This window comes from Silene latifolia, chromosome 8 (genome assembly GCF_048544455.1).
Source record: "Silene latifolia isolate original U9 population chromosome 8, ASM4854445v1, whole genome shotgun sequence".
Lineage (NCBI taxonomy): Eukaryota > Viridiplantae > Streptophyta > Magnoliopsida > Caryophyllales > Caryophyllaceae > Silene > Silene latifolia.
Window position 1 is genome coordinate 66580447 of NC_133533.1, and position 12002 is coordinate 66592448.

Below are 12002 nucleotides of genomic sequence, written 5' to 3' on the forward strand. Positions count from 1 at the left end.
TTGTCAATCCTTTCGCAATAGAAGGAGAAGAAAACCCATTAAACAATACCACACAAAATCCACCTAAAATGCCTAAATTCTCGTCACACTCTATACCCACGGAGGAGAATCTACCAAATGGTACTCCTACACCGCAACATCTCACCGGAAATTTTATTGCCAAGTCCGCCTTCATCTAATTAGTTGAGAGGAGCCAATTCGGGGGAATGCCTAGTGAGGACCCTCATTCTCATATGGAAACCTTTTGCGATTATTGTGATGCTATCTCTCAAACGGGCGTGACTCAAGACCAAATTAGATGGGTCTTATTTCCTTTTTCGTTAATCGGCACCGCGAAGCAATGGTTGAAGGGCCTTGATAAGGCCACCCTTGGAATAGATTCTTGGAAGAAGTTAGCTCTAGCTTTCTACAAAAAATTCTACCCACCGGAAAAGACTAACATGCTAAGAGCTCAAATTACGGGTTTTAAGCAAAGGGATGAAGAATCTTTGTATGAAGCTTGGGAGCGGTTCAAAGGTGTTTGTCGCTCATGTCCTCACCATGGACTTAGCGAATGGTTTTTGGTACAACAATTTTGGAATGGTTTATATGAAGATTCTAAGAACATTCTCAATATGGGATCAAATGGAATGTTCACCGAAGTTGATGACAATCAAACATGGAACAAGATTGAGGAAATGGCGGTCCATAATTCACAATATAGTAGACCTCGCAAGGCTACTAGAGGAGGAAAGCATGAAGTGGACTCCGTTACTCAATTGGGTGCTCAACTTAGTGCTCACATTGACACAATCAACTTGAAGTTTGAACAAGCTATGGCTAGACTTGAGGAAAACTCAAAAACATCAAAGCATCATGTCAATGCCATGACGGCATCCTCATCAATTCCAAGTGGGATATGTGAGAATTGTGGAACTTTAGGTCATGACCCAAGTGAGTGTAGGGGAACAACCGAACAAGTTAATGCTTTCCAAGCTTACAAAAGTGGTACCCCTTATTCAAATTTCTACAATGAAAACACCAAGTTCCATCCAAATCTCTCATACAAAAGCCAAAATGTTCAAAACCCTCAAACAACATACACTCCACCACCCATGAGAAACCAAAATCAAAGACCCTTTTACAATCAAAACCAAGGTTACCAAAATCAAAATCCATACAATCACCAAAATGACCAAGGTTTTGATGTCCAAAAAGCGGTCCTCCAAATGCAAAAGAATCAACAAGAATTTTTCAACCAAATGCAAAAAGATAGCCAAGCAAAAGACACCACCATCAACAACATTCTAGCTCATACCAAGATGTTGGAAACACAATTGACTCAACTAGCATCTTCAAGCTCACAAAGACAAAAGGGGCAATTACCAACACAAAGTAATCCCCCTAGACATGAAATGGTTAGTGCCATTCACTTGAGAAGTGGTACAAGATATGAGGCACCGAAGAAGCAAGTTGAGGATGAAGTTGTGAAAGCTAGTGAAAATGAAGTTGTTGTGCAAAGCTCCAAAGAAGGGGAATCATCAAAAGAAGAAAGTTTAAAGAAAAATGAAGACAAAGCCAAAGAAAAGGAGCCCATTGTGATTAGACTTCCTTTTCCAAGTCGTCAAGCCAAGCCCAAATTTGATGATCAACTTGGAAAGTTCATGGAAATTGTGAAGAATTTAGAAGTCTCAATTCCTTTCACGGAATTAATCAATCACGTACCGGCCTATGCAAAGTACATGAAAGATATCCTCACAAAGAAGAAGTCGATCCGGAAACTTGAGACTATCTCCTTCACTAAGGTGAGTAGTGCAATACTTCAAGGGAGTTCACCTCCAAAGTTAAAGGATCCGGGAAGCTTCTCAATACCGTGTACCATTGGCGACACGACGATCAACAAAGCCTTATGTGATCTAGGGGCTAGTGTGAGTGTCATGCCGTACTCGGTGAGTAAAAGGTTGGGAATGGGAGAGCTTAAATGCACCAATATCACATTCCAAATGGCCGATAGATCGACGAAGACACCATTAGGGATATGGGAAGATGTCCCCGTGCGAATTGGGAATTTTTTCATCCCGGTAGACTTTGTCATTGTTGATATGGAGGAAGATTCCAACATTCCAATCATCTTAGGAAGACCTTTCCTACACACCGCGGGTGCGGTGATTGATGTGAAACATGGAGAGCTCACTCTAGAAGTGGGAGATGAAAGTATAACTTTTAATCTTGATAAGACCATGAGAGCTCCTCGTTTGCATGAGCCATGTTTCATGATTGATCATTATAGCCGAAAAGATGAAAGGAAGAAATCGGAACTCCAATGGAAGAAGAAAGTTGAAGATGCTCCATTCAAAGAGCAAGTGAATTGTGACAAGGAGAGCTTGCAAAGCTCATCAAAATCAACCAAGGAAGAAGAGGATGGCCTCTTTGGCCAAGAAAAGAAATTGGGAGAGTTGTCTCCATCTAAGCAAGAGATTTTCAATGATCAACTCAATGAAGTTTGTGGTCTTTGGGACGACGAATTTGAAGGGATCTTTAATCCCTACATTGGGCATGCCATCGATCATGATCAACAACAAGGGGCACGGTCTATTGAGGACCTCTACCATAACAATGAACAAGCTTTTGATTACTTCTTCAAGGTGTTGAGCAACATCAACAACACCTTGGACATGCCCCCTTGACATCTCATCAAGAATGAGAGTTTGGTGGAGTCCTCCCTAAACCACCACTTGTAAATATTTCTAACTCCCTAACTTACATTTCAATCCTTGTATTGCATTTTTTGTCATTTTTGGATTTTTATTTACTTTGATCAAAATAATTGTCATGTAAGAGAGAAGTGAGGGAGGGACTAACGATTTTAATTGATGTGTAGTGCTTTACCTTAGTGTGGGGATGGCAATTGCCTAGGCTATTCATGCCTTAGTAATGCCCCCACAATGAAGAACACAAGAAATGAAGAAGAATGGAAGAATGGTAAAGGGAAATGCATTGTGCACGAATGAAATGAATCCGGGTACAAAGGACCAGAATCCGAGCGGATTCCTGAGAATCCGCCCGTCTTCAACAATCCGAGCATCCTTCTGAGAAGACGCCCGTCCTGAGCTGAGCTGAAATTGAAAATTTCTTGACTGTTAAAGAATCCGAGCGGATTTCTGGAAAGACGCCCGTCTCATAGAATCCGTCCGTCTTGTGAACAAGACGCCCGTCTTTGCAGCTGAAGAAAACAAAGAAATTTCTCTCGGATGAAATCGTCCGTCCCGCAACAAATCCGCCCGTCCCTACACAGAAGAATCCGAGCGGATTCCCCAGAATCCGCCCGTCTTTAGGCGAGCTTCTGAAAATTTTGAAGCTGCAGAATCCGCACGGATTGTGCCTAATCCGCACGGATTGCCCCTGCGTTTTCGAAAATTTCGACTTCTTTAAATACCCTCCCACCTTCATTCATTCATTCATTCATTCATAAACACTACCCACAACATCAAAACCCTCATCCTCTCCATCACAAAAACAAAAACCCTCAACAAAATCCACCAAAATCAAATCAAACCATCCTTCAAACAACAAATCAATCACTCCATCTTCAACAAAAATCAAAACCAAGAACAAAATCTTCAACCTTTGAGTCGATTTTTGATTTCATAAAGGCAAAGCCTTTCACCTTCAAATCGATTTGGGCATTCTACAAATTGAAGATTTTGATTCTTTTCTTGGTTAGTTCATCAAATGGCAAGGACAAAGGGTGCAACAAAGGCAACAAAGGCACCAAAGGCAAAGGCTCTCTCTCAAAGGCAAAAAGCTCTCCAAACAAAGAAAGCTTTGGCAATGGTGGTAGCAACACCAAACTTGGAAGTGCAACAACAACAACAACAAACTTCTATGGGAGCATCACCTTCTACTCCGGTAATCGATCAACTCTTGCATTATCCGGAGGTAACTTTTATTTCCGATACCCATAGAAAGACATTTGCCAAGTTTGCTATGAAATCAATTCAATCCACCAAATTCATATGTAAAGATGCTTTGGAGAAATTGGGTGTTCTTGAACAAACAAAAGCCTTTTTCAATGCCATGGGTTTGAAGAAATTGTTTGAAACAAAGGAATTGACATACCCCTCCCTTGTCTTGGAATTCTTAAGTTCTTTAAAAGTCACCAAAGTTGAAGATAGGGAAAATCTTGAGTTTCGTCTAGCTAACATTAGTAGACGCATTACCTTTAAGGAATTAGGTGAAATTTTGGGTCTTAGCGATGAATCGAGATATCTTAAGCATTATGGAAAGTATGACCCCGAGCCTCTTTGGGAGGCAATCTCCGGGAAGAAATTTGATGATTTTCATGCTTGTCGTGCTCTTTTGGTCCATCATCCGGGCATAAGAGTATGGCACAAAGTTGTGGGAAATACCATAATTGCTAGGAAAGACACCAATCATTTCACAAGACTTGATTTTATTCTCCTTGAATCGGCTTTGAATATCGGAAGAATCCATACCAAGCCTTTCAATTCTTTGAGGCTATTGGTTGATAGATGGCTCCATGTTGATAGTGGGAAGAAGGGTACAACCGTTATTGTTAATGGCGGCCTAGTCACGGTCCTAGCCAAGCACTTTGATCCTAATTTCAATAAGGATAGCAAGTACAAGGCAAAGGAAGGTGGCCATCTTATTGATATGCCTATCATGATTAACAAGTTCAAGTGGGTTGCTCAAAACCCCCTTGACACCAAGTGTGGATGGCTTACTAGTGAGGATCGATCATTCACTTTACCCGCGAAGATTTGTCGTCTAAGTGTCCACCGGACCAACTATCTACTTCCCCTATCCGAAGAGGCCGAGTACATCATTCAACAACAAAAGGGTGATCCTTTCTCAACCGTACTTGCCAGAACAGCACAAGTAGGTCGAACCCGTGTTTGCCAGAACAGCACAAGCAGGGCAAAAATGTATGTCAAGCACATACGATGGTAATATGGCATTTCTATAAGAATACGACTCTTACAAGTAATTATTTATAATAACCTTTTCATGCTTGTAACATATAAATAAACATTTCATTTCATAATTATACATGCCGGTTAAATAGAATAAACGAGTACAACAAACAAGTACATGGGACGGGATTATTAATGTCACACTCACACTTATGGCTTGCATCTCACCATAAGTACGGATGGGAACATCAGTCCCGACGATCATATCGCAACTAGAGGGCCTATAGCTCACCTCTAGTATCCGATAGGACCAAGACTCTCACAACAGAACAATACAAGGCATTATCAATAATATGACTCTTACCAGTACTCATAGTAAATATCTCGTACTTGTATCATGTTAATAAATATTCCATTTCATAATTTAACATGTCGGTTAAATAAAATATAACAAGTGATAATGAAGGTTGGCCCAACAATTAAAACGTGACGAGTCCAACATTTAAAAAAATGTCAAGTCCAACAAATGGATTATATGCAACCCAACAAATCAATCATATAAAGCCCATAAATTAATCATGTGAAGCCCAAAAGTTTGATCATATTAAGCCAACTTATAAATTAAGCAAGTCACCAACAAAACAAAGAAGAGGGAAAATAAGATGGGTAAGCAACACAATTGGCCCAACAAATAAAACATGACAAGCCCAACAATTAAAACATGATAGCCCAAATAAATAAACATATAAACGTTGGTCTTCCAATATGTGCTTCAATATTATCTTAGTGGACCATGTTGTAAGTTTGATGTGGGCTCGGATGATATAAACAAAGGAAACAAGCAACACCGGATTTTGGTCTTTTGTGATTTTCAAACAAAAAGAATAAAGAGGACGAGGCATCACAAATTCACATTTGGACAGAGGCCTTCATTTTCATTGGTTTTTGGTGATTGGAAACAAAGGAGGCAGCCGTCATTTTGGGAGGGATCATTGACTTGTTTGTGTTCTGGGCAGTGAGCCTCCATTTTGAGACCGTCTTAAGACGAATTTTTAAGCATGATATAAGACGGAAATTAACCATACAAATGACTCATATCATAATTGGATACACACTTGAGACGGAAGTAAGAGAGTTGGCTCGAACCACCAACCAAACATAGACCAAAAACCGTGTATGAGATTGTCTCACAGCCTCATATTCACATTTTGAGCAGCCCCTTTTTAGCTATTTTTCGACCCCCATTAAGACAAGTTTTAAGATGAAATTTAACACGATAAATCCAAATATACAAACGACCAAATTCCGTCCAAATATGCTCAAAATTTGCCCCTATTTCAACGTATAAAAACAGTCTAAAAGAAATGAATCATATTAAGACTAACACTCGAGGTAAGGATAAGACGGGAATTAACCATGGTAATTCAAGAATAACAACAACCCAACTTCATCCAACAATACTCGAAAATGCCGAGTAGGAACAGTCCATAACAGGTCGATATCGAGAGGCATGGAAGGCGGTTTTTGAGATGGAAGCAAAGCACAACTAAAACACAAATCACCTCACTATACCCGTTCAGACACTGCTCGAAAATACAGGGAAACCGGCCACTTTACCCGCCATTTGAGACAGAAATACACCGCTAAAACCATCACAATGGACTCAACCTAGACTGTAACAGAACACCTGCAACCACTATTCACACCACGCCAAAATTCCGATTCAAAACAGTACCCCAGTCCCTCTGTTTTTCACGCTTAAAGCAGTCCCAAGGACGAGTTGTTTTAAGACGACAGACATAATACAAATGAGCTGCACTCCTACCCGGCTAAAACGCCATTTTTAGACAAAAAGAAGCTAAACCAAAAAAAAAGGATGAGACTTTACCGTAACTGAACTTTGAACACACGAGCTTAGCACACAAAACGACATAAAACAAGAGATTTCGACATTTGTCAAGTAACCTATCACCGTTACCTTTGCTCTCGAATTCTCGGGTGAAAACGTCCAAAGCACGAGCCTTTCTTCAGTCTTCAAGGTCTTCAACTTAAAGAAAGGAAAAACGAGTCGATTAAGACAAGAAATCGAGTTGTCATTTAAGACGGTATTTTCGAAACCTCAACAAAATAGGAGCTTTCTTAGCTTAAAAGAACGAGGGAGGAATGAGGAATCTAATGATACAAAAACAATGGAGTTTAGTTGAGAAATAAGGGAGGGATCTTGGGTTGAAAGGTCGCGCAAGAAGGAGTACGGAGCTCTGCTTGTAAGTTGCTGTTGTTTTGTTTTTCGCAGGGGAAAAGAAAGGAAGAAGAAAGGGGGGTGGGGACGGGTTGTAAGAAACAACAACAATAATAAATATATATAATCATAATAATATCCTTTAATATATAATAATAATAATAATTATATAATAATATGAAATAATAATATAAAAGTAGAGTGTAAGGGGGTAGGTGAGCATGTTGTCGATTTCTGGTTGGTCCGGATTAAAGTAGGTACAAAGTGAAATGTGACGGTCTATAACTAGACGGAATAATGTCTCGAGTTTATACTAACTTGAGACGGAAACTAATATTATTACTGTCACTATTATTGTCCGACCAAAAATACGTATACATATATTCTTATATAAATTATGTCTTAAAAATATAATTTAATAATAATACGTATTTTTATATAAACGAGCTTTTATATATTACTTTTATAAAAATCGTGTTTGACATAAAATTAATTAAACTGAATAATTCAAAAATATTTAATAAAGTAATTCAAACGGTTTAATAAATTTTAAATGTCAAAAAGGGAAATTCGCGGGTGTTACAATCACCCCACCTTTTAAAAAGTTTCGTCCTCGAAACTTGAAAGTAGAAATGAAAGGTTATATAAAATAAAACTGGAATTTCGGAATCGGTAACCAAAACATTAAAAGGTTACTTACTTGTAAAAATTAGAATTCTTTCAAAAGTTTCAAATAACATTTTTCGACAAAACCAGGTCGAAAGGTAAATCATTTGTATAAATCCAAATCATAACACTTTCAAAACATTAACGGAGAGTTTTCAAAAGTGTATGTCTCATTCATGGAACGAAATTGCTCTTGTTGTGCACACAAGAACGCTAACTTTCCAAGTCAAAGACAAATTTAAAACAAAATCAATTCGCCGACAAGCGTAGAACAAGTTATCAAACGTCTCTAATAACGAGTTCTAACATCCGGTCAACGTCAAAATCAAAAGAAAATGGTAATTCACTGAAATTTTCTTTTGCAAAAGTCAAATGGGAGTCGAAAGATTCATTGTTGACTTTCAAAAAGGAGTCAATTTCTGTAAATATAGTATTAAACTTTGACAAAGATGTCATAAATAGATCAAAGTTAACAGAAATTGGATAAAATTTAAAGAAATCTCGGGTTTAGCAATTAAAATCATGATAAAGAAGTCTATACTCAAGGAACAAAAGGAGAATTAAATCAAATTTTCACTTTCAAACCTTTAAAATAGGTAAGGTTTTGTAAAAGTAACATAAACTTTTAACAACGAAACAAAAATGGTAGTTTAAAATGTTTAGAAATTGTACGAAAAGAAAAGTGACTTAGACATCATAGATACGAGCATGCTAAAAGGATTCAAACTTAACTAATCAAAAGAGCTATAATGAATTTCATAGGGTAAGGATTGTAGTCAAATTTACAAGGATATAAAAGATAGGGTTTTATAGGAGGAGTATGATGAAGCAAGGAAAAGAGGTATGAACGGTAACGCTTATGATCAAGGAAAAAGGGAAATTAGACAGCAAGGAAACGCCAAGTACCCAAACCTCAAACCACAACATCATCCTAAACTGTTCCGAAAACTCCCTAACCACAAAACGTATAACCACCTAGCTCCCAAGGATTTCCTCAGAACATTTGTGTTACTTCATCCTAAGCTATTCCATGAAACAAGGTACTCTACTATACGTGTGTTCTCATCACTCCAAATCTTCAAACATCCACAAAAAACTTCCACAAGGTCAAGGTCAAGGTTTTCAACAAAGCTATACTCATATCCAACTAGCGTCAACCATGGGTTTCTCAAAGTAGTAAAATCCTCAATCAAAGATCCGAATACCAAGCTCTAAATTCCCAGAAAGGGTTCCTCAAATATTCCACAAGGTTCTCATTTCAAAACAAGGTAGTAACAAGTCAACCCAAAGTCTTCTTTCATGAAAGTCCACTCTACTACCTTCATCTACAACATCATCCCATCATCTCAAGTACTCAACACAACCTCAAATAGTAATCAAGATCACTCACTTAGACCAACTAATAATCCCACCATTAGCTTTTCTCATATGGTTATACACATTATCAAACTCTCATGAGCCAACTAATACCCAATCACATCACCAATCCATTATGGTCATCAACATCTCAAGGTATATTCCTCCAAATCCGATATCCTAGAACTTTACTTACCATCGAGTTCTCAAGAAACAAGGTCTTAGTTGTAACAACACTTTGCCACCTCAAAGTTCCTAAAACCATAAATTGAAACTATGTTCTTTAACCTTAGTAATCAATGCAACTCACACTTGACACACAAAATCCACCAATCAACTATACTCACCCTATCAAGGATCTAGGTATAAGAACCATCAAGTATGTCTCATCACACTATCTAAGTCCTTCCAACATCAATCCTCTCAAAACCAAGTTTAAGGGTCAAACACAACAATCTCCTCAAAAGTCAAAATTTTCAACCAAGGTCGACATTCCTCAAAAGAAAGAGTACCATCAAAAGGCGTTAATGGAGGATAAGTAAGGAACAAAGGGCAAGTTAGGAGTCTAAGAGTAACTTTGTGACACCCCTCGTTGAGGCAACTAAATATAACTAGTAAATCGCGGCGGAAACACGAGATTTTTAAAACTTTTAAAGCTTCTAGTGAAGTCCAACGCGAGGTATCACCAACACGATAGATAAGTTTAGATAGTTAAAGTTAAGTTTACAACACAAGTCTATTTATTGGGGAAAAGATATCCCACGAATGAACATGTGTCTAAAAGTAGGTGAGTCTATTAAAGTGATAGCTAAATAAGGTCCAAGGTAAGAACTCGCTAGCTCACACGGTCTTCCCCACTTAAGCTTCATCACCAACCTGTCATTCATAATAAATATGAAAGCCACAGTCAGTGGGGAGTAACTCAGGGTTCTCCCAGCCACAATATGTCAAAATACAAGTAATTAAGAACTTAAATAAACAAACAAGCATAAGAATAAATACTTACGGTAACAAGAGAATCATGATTAGTATACAAAATGCAATAAGAGTAGTTATGCATAAATGAGAGAAGAATAAATGGGTCAAACGGTCAAATAATGACTCGACTCAAATGTAAGACAAATTACAAAGTATAGACTCAAACAAGACAACCCTCTAGACTCCAACCTCTTGGTAGGACGACGATCATAATACGGTCCTAGTCTAAACCTGGCCAGACTCTCGGGATGGACGACACCCGATTCGACAAACGATACCAAATCGTATCCAAGACTCGAAATATGGTACACCTAACCGTGCCCGAAAGTCGAGTAACCTCAAATCGGAACCTTGCCACCTAACCGTGACCCCCGGTCCGAAGAGGCGGAAGGAAAAATAGCCCAACTCGGGAACAATGGCACCTAACCGTGACCCAATGTCCGAGGGCAAATAAATAAGGAATGTCGAGTAGTCTCACAATGTAAAACGTCACACTCGGGTCACTAATACGAGCGGAAAAGATTGCACAAACATAACGTAAATAATTCATGTGAAGCATGCATAAGTATAAAGGTATAAGAAACATCAGGTGCTCTCTGCCGGTGTGGGCACCGGCTGCCGGCCCACCGGTAGAGGATTCATGCTATGGTGAACAATGTCAAATTAGGTGAGGGTGTATTCTCTGCCGGGTGGGCTTGCCCGCCCACCGGCAGGGGATACAAGCTAAAGGAAACAAGGTCAAAAACATTCAATGTGTATCCTCTCGCCGGTGTGGCCGGCTGCGCCCACCGGGCAGGGAATACCTACTATAGTCAATTAACTTCAACATTTCACATTGTGTATTCTCTGCCGGTTGTTGACTGCCGCCCACCCACAGGGATACACCCTATTATAAAAGACACCAAAATTTCATGTATACGCGCGGTTGCCGGTTGGGTAGGTCAAGGCTGCCGCCCACCGGCAGGGGATTACAGAGGCTTAATTCCTCATTTTTATAACTCAGAAATGCCATGACGCGCTGCCGGTTGGGTAGGTAGGCTAGCTGCCGCCCACCGGCAGGGATCACCGTATACGAAAACTCATCAAACATCCATCTAAAGTCTTCCAAATTCAACCATCTTTCATTTAATCATTTCATACTTCTTTAACATGATGAATACTCATAAAATTACCACTTTCAAGATGTAATTAACATATGAGGTTGTTTATTAATCATTAAAAATGAGGTTTAATCATGTAATTATGAGAGAATTCCTTTAAGACAATCTCATGTTTTACCATATTACAACAAGACATGAATTTACTCCTTAAACATATGAGAATCATCATACAAGTAATCTACTCAACACCAAATCACCACAAAGCATGAAAGACACCAAATTTAACATTCATATGAGTCTAATACTACATAATTCACACAATTTTAACATAAAAGTCGAGTAACCCCTCACCGTTACCTTTTTGCACTTCAATCTTCTAAAGACTCGTCAATGATGTAGCTATCCTCCTCTGGGTTGTCCAAGTTCTCCCCTAAACACAAAAATAAAGATATTAAGTCAAGAATTCACATCCTTGGAAGATGAGAATTTCGAAATAGAGGAAAAGATGGCGACTTTCTTACTTAGAAAGAAGGGAAATGAGAAAAGGGAGAGAATGGCGCGAAAAAGAACGAGATTGGTGAAGAATTGAGTGAGATATGGTGATTTTAGGGTTAGTAAGGGAAGGTTCAACAATGGTGATGTGGTTGTTGGGAAATTTCAGAAATTAGAAGTGAGGGAGATGAAGTTGTGAGGGTTTAGTTGAGGTTTTGTGTAGAGAAAAGAGGGGGAAAAAGGCCCATGAGTCAAGTT

The 12002-nt window shown here is 38.8% G+C and overlaps 1 non-coding gene across 1 annotated transcript; it reads right to left on the reverse strand.

The window, feature by feature from the left end:
- Nucleotides 1–440: 440 nt before the first annotated feature.
- LOC141597590 (small nucleolar RNA R71) lies at nucleotides 441–547 on the reverse strand. Its single transcript, XR_012522818.1, has one exon. It is a non-coding gene; the product is annotated as a small nucleolar RNA R71 (small nucleolar RNA).
- Between the last annotated feature and the right edge of the window lie 11455 nt (nucleotides 548–12002).